The sequence below is a fragment of the Erythranthe guttata genome, chromosome 6 (genome assembly GCF_056151865.1).
Source record: "Erythranthe guttata isolate IM_541 chromosome 6, IM_541, whole genome shotgun sequence".
Taxonomy (NCBI): Eukaryota; Viridiplantae; Streptophyta; class Magnoliopsida; order Lamiales; family Phrymaceae; genus Erythranthe; species Erythranthe guttata.
In genome coordinates, this window is record NC_142538.1 from 6,067,183 (window position 1) to 6,073,248 (window position 6,066).

General features: G+C 37.8%; 1 pseudogene; it reads left to right on the forward strand.

Moving 5' to 3' along the window:
- The first annotated feature begins 331 nt into the window (after window positions 1–331).
- Window positions 332–3,329, forward strand: LOC148769977 (putative calcium-binding protein CML13 pseudogene; annotated as a pseudogene).
- The last annotated feature ends 2,737 nt before the right edge of the window (window positions 3,330–6,066 follow it).

Sequence of the window (6,066 nt, forward strand, 5' to 3'; positions counted from 1 at the left end):
CTTCAATATCTCCATGGTTATCTACTGGATGGACAATTCCTTCTGGAATATTGTATATTTATGAGTCTTGAAGCTTCTGTCAAAATTTCACGTCAATCCGATCTCCGATGATTTATGGCGAATTTTCTCGCCAGACTGCGTAGAAAATCCGAGAGCAGTTTTTCAGAATTGCCTTCTCGCATCACCGGCTTGTGGTGGCGCGTGGGGGCGCGTGGAGACGACCCTGGTGGCGGCGTTGGCGGCATAATAATCTTCCTCCTCTTAGGTTTCACCTCGTATATTCAATCCACTATCCACACAGCACTAGATACGTGATAGGCTAAGTACAACGATGAAGAACGAAGGGAAAAAGGAAGATGCCGATGCGGCGGCGACTGGCGGCGGCGCGGCGTCTGGTGGCGGAGGTAGGGTTTCGGCTTCAAGGTGGACGGCCGTGGGGAGAGAAGCTAGAGTTTCAAGCTTGTGTTATGTTTTTTTTTGTTGTTTTTTTTTTTGTGTGTCTTTCACAAGACATATAAATCCTATTTATATGCTCATTGTAAAAACCCTAAAAGGCCTTAAGTTGGGCTAGGCCCAACAACTTAAGTCCACTCTCTTTCTCAGCTCGTTTCTAACAAACGAATGCTCACAAAAATATAATAATTATATTTTGACAACGAGCACAAATTCTCGTCGATACGAGTACCACTTTACAATTTACCAATTTCCCAAATTGGAAACCCTAATTTAGGACTTGCCAAATCGGGAAACTTCCCAATATAGAAAGTTCACTAAATTTCTGTCGGATTCTTTTCCACTACTTATTCTCATCCGTAATTAACAATTACGAATGTTGGACTCAATCATATTGACTTTCAATTACACTAAGATTAACTAATTAATCTTAGTTCGTTGCATTAAGGATCTCAAGTACACGAGCAGTGTGACCCTCGATGGTTCAGATGTAAGCTAGCCGTGGGCCCACAACCCATTGTGGTTTAAACTCGTCCCTAGAGTTACAATTATGTTGAATATAGTTTCAACTTAACTACCCAACGAATCAAGATTGGCGTCTAGCAACTACGCGTCATGATTCCCTAGATACAAATGAAGTGCCTGCTAGAACCTTGTGATATAGTTAACGTACAATACGTTCCCTTTGATACATATATCCCGATTGAACTAGAGGCATTGGTTCGTCGAGACCTCTTTATGAGTTCAATCACTGTGTGGACGTTCTTGATTATATAATTCGTTGGTGTTTGACTTAGAGAAACACATTTCTCTAATCACGACACTTTCAGCTGTGGCCACAGACTTCATGGATTATAAATCGCAAGAACACACAAGATATCCATGACTAATCAAGCGATCGAATCTCCTACTACAATACACAGACCTCCCACTAGATTTCGGACTGCACGAACACTGGCCCTTGGGGCGGTCCTCGGTGGAATTACGGGACAGGTCACGATACAGCTGGTCCTCTAGTGAAGTCACGGTGATGTCTGGGTCTTAAGGATTAATGGTGTACAAATATATCATTGAAATATCCACTCGATTATTGGGAACCACTTAAAGATCTCTAGATTGAGGGAGTTCAGTGAACTCATCAACTTATGAGCACCCACTTATGTATGCCGATGTCACAACACCGTTGACTGATGAGACGCAGTACACATACACTAAGTGCTAGTCTCGAATGGGAAAGGCCGATATCCTCATTAGTGGCGTAACCCGTTGACTAGGAACCATGTTTAACAGTTACTATACTTAACTAAATAATCTCATGATTCTACTAGATCTACTTATAGTAATTAAGTAACTGTAAGCATGGTTATCAAATCGTAAATCGAATCGAAAATCGTTTTGTCAAATTTGCGAATCGTAAATCGTAACGAATCGTAAATCGTAAGATTTATTAAATTTCATTAAAATATTAATATATTAAATAATGTACACATATTTATGAGACATTGTATAATATTAACAACAAAATATATATATATATATATATATATATATATATATATATATATATATATATATATATATATATATATTGTTGCATAGAAATCTACAATCAAACTACAAGGTTATATGATTAATATGCTAATATTTAAAATTTTATAGTAAATGGACTATACAAAAAATTTAACACAATAAAAACAAAAAGTTTAATATCAAAAGAATTTCATTTAATTTATAGTATTTGTCAATGCATGGCAATTGACGTGTGTCCGAGTAAATCAAATATAACATTGAAAAAAAATAAGAATAAAACTCTCTTGAATATACCTGCTACTTTATAATGTTATTAGAGTTGCAAAGTACAATAAAAATATTATTAATTTAAAAAAAAAAAGACAATTGCAGATGAACAATATCAAAAGAAGAAAAAATAGTCATTATAAGATGTAAAAGTGTTGGTATTACGAGAAATTATCATATATTATTTTATTTGTACTTAAAATCTAATATTTTAGCACAATTTTTAATTTTATTCTGAAAATATATTTTTTTGCTGAAAATTGTCCAAATCGTAAAAATCGTAAAAATCGTACAAATCGAATCGTAAATCGTACAAATCGAATGCAAATCGTACGATTTTTTAAGATTTACGATTTATTCAACGATTTGAATCGTGAAGGATTCAAATCGAATCGAATCGTACGATTCAAATCGTAAATCGTACGATTTTGATAACAATGACTGTAAGGACTATATCTATGCTTATGCAAGGGACAAAGATATAGAATGCCAAAGGGGATATTTATCATTAATACTAAATAGATTATTTACGATTAGCGTGAGAAAATACAACAATTAGTTGGCTCTTGGTCAACTACTCTTACAGAAGGATCTGAGCTACGAGCGGGTATCATCGATAAAGGAGGGTTCAATTTCTTCGACACCGACGGCGATGGCAAGATCGCGGCGTCGGAGCTCGGAATCCTGATGCGGTCACTTGGTGGAAACCCTACACAAGTGTAGCTGAAGTCGATAATCGTGGAGGAGAAGCTGTATTCCCCCTTCAGTTTCGCGAGATTCGCAGAACTAATGTCGAAGCACCCAAAGTCGGAGCCGTTCGACCGGCAGGTCCGCGACGCATTCAAGGCGCTTGACAAAGACGGAACCAAATACGTCGTCTTTTCGGACCTCAGGCACATATTCACCAGCATCGGCGAGAAACTTGATCCCGCCGAGCTTGACGAGTGGATCCGCGAGATCCATGTCGGACCCGATGGCAAGATCCGCTGCGAGGATTTCATCGCCTGCATGGTAGCCAAGTGAGAGAAGATGAATTTGCATTTTTTTGTATTTGGTGCACTGTAAGATTATATGTTTTGAGTGAAGAGATATTCGAAGTGGAACAGTGTCGAAATGGAGCTTTAATTGCATACACGTGCACAGCCCAACGTCTACGCGAGTTAAGAAGGCTGATCGAGAAGTCGATTTGAAGATCTAGTTATTTATTTTATTTATGCACGTTTTTAATTTAGGATTTATTATGTTTTTATTATTTTAGAGTTTTTTATGGTTAATGTTGCTTATTTATAACTTTCCTTATTATAGTTTAGATAGGAGTCATTTTCCTGGTGAAAAATGAGTCTTTTAAGACCTTATTAATAGGTTAACAATTTGGCCTATTTTAATGGACGAATTTTAATGATATTTTGAATATTTGGTGAGATTAATTCTCCTTCGCTGTAATATTGGTTTCTGGTTCATTATAACTACGGGGTCAATATTCCACCTTGATAATAATGGTTTCTAGCTCTTTATAGCTATGGGGTCATTATTCATTGCTTCCGCCAATCTGAATCCTTGTTCTTTTGGATGTGTTCGGTCTTACTTCCGTGGAAGATATTAGGGTCTCGTAACAAGTTCTACGGGGTTCGTATCATTCAGCAGTAGCGATTGCCATAGACCGATACTCCGCCTCCGTACTTGACCGGGATACTACATTTTGTTTCTTGGCGGACCAAGAAATCAAGTTAGTGCCTAAGAAAACCCTATAACCACTTGTTGATTTTTTATCATCCGGATTACCTGCCCAATCTGAATCATAAAATGTATTAAGAGATATAGAGGACGGAGTGTAATACAAGCCAAAATCAAAAGTTCCCTTAAGATATTGTAGCACACGTTTGACTGATGTACAATGGGTCGAGCAAGGATTATGCATAAATTGACACAATTGATTAACATTATAGGCAATGTCAGGACGTGTCAATGTGGAATATTGGAGGCTACCAACTATTTGACGATACTCAGTTGGATCTTTTAGTGAGTCACTACCATAAGCAGATAGTTTGGTACCACTTGCTAGAGAATTAAGTGGCTTAGCTTCTGTCATTTTTGCACGATCAAGCAAATCAGAAATATATTTGGTTTGTCGTAAGTGAAGACCGGTAGAGTCTCGAGATGCTTGAATGCCCCAGAAATAGTTCAAAGGTCCAAGAGCCTTCATGCCGAAACTATCATTCAATTTGTCAATAACAAAAAATATACCATGCTCATTTGATCCAATTATTATGATATCATCGACGTAAATAAGTATAAAGACTGTCACAGTAGCCGAGTGAAAGGTAAAAAAAGAGTGATCTAAAGACGACCCTTGAAAACCAAACTCCATTAGTTGTTGGCTGAGACGTAAAAACCATTGACGTGGTGCATGTTTGAGACCATAAAGAGACTTATGCAATTTGCAAACGTAACTTGGATGGCCGGGGTCAATAATCCTTTTGGTTGGACCATATAAACCTCCTCTTCAAGAAATCCATGCAAGAAGGCATTAGATACATCCAATGGCGAATTGGCCAATTAAAAGAGACGGCCAGAGCGACCACCAAACGAACAGTAGCTGGTTTAATGGCAGGACTGAAAGTTTCATGAAAATCAATTCCATTAATTTGATCAAATCCCTTAGCAACTAACCTTGCTTTGAATCTGTCAATACTCCCACCAGGTTTGCGTTTAATTTTATTAACCCACTTGTTACGCACAATATGATGATCAAAATGTTTTGGACAGAGAGACCAAGTACCATTTTTCATCAAAGCATCAAACTCTGTGCCCATAGCAGCCCGCCACTCCGGAGAAGATGCTGCTTGACTATAAGAAGATGGCTCGGTTTCAGAAGTTCTAAGAACACTGCTCAATACACGTAGTGGATGTCTAGTTGAATAAAGGGCTTTGAAATTTGGAAAAGACTTTGGTTTGGAATTTCTCTTCTATGAACGAGTAACTCGACGAGAATTGTCGGGTTCAGAGATGGACTCAGTAGGTAGTTCTATAGCCAAAGTCGGAGTAGGAATTAACAAAGTTAATGATTGATCAAGTTGCGTGTCTGGGGAAGGTACATGAAAATTATGTGAAATTTCATGAGAAAATGAATCGGGTGTGGATGACTCGTGTAGTGAATTGTTGGGAGTATTTAGTGTATCAAATCTGAGGTTACAAGGACGTTGTTCTGAACGATCTTTTTGGTTGTTGGTGACGATATTTTGTGAAGTTTGAATTGGATCAGAAGATATATTAGCAGTGACTGTAGGATCATGAAAATATGCAAGACAATAATCGTTACTCATATTAACAGTTTGATCTTCTGTGAGAGACTTATGAGAGAGAGTTTTGTTCAGCACATGTATAGGAGAATGATTAATTTGACTTGCTCGAAAAGACTCTTCATTGAAAACAACGTGCCGTGAGATGTATACTCTCCCTGTAGAAAAATCTAAGCATCTATAACCTCGTTGATTATTGGAATATCCTAAGAAAATGCATTTCTTGCTCCGAAAAGATAGTTTGTGTGGCTGATATGGGCTTAGTAAAGGAAAACATTCACACCCTAAGGTTTTTAGTTCCATGTAATTTGGGTGTCGATGGAATAACTTAAAGTATGGTGTATCATTTTCCAAACTTTAGTTGGCAACCTATTGATTAAAAAAAAATAGGTGTTTGAAAAGCATCGACCTAATATTTTTGCCATGGGTCATCGACTCTCTGGGGGTCTACTTTCGCCCCCCTCGAACGGTTCAGATAACCGAAGAGGACCTTCAGCATATGATCGCCGAACCTTCA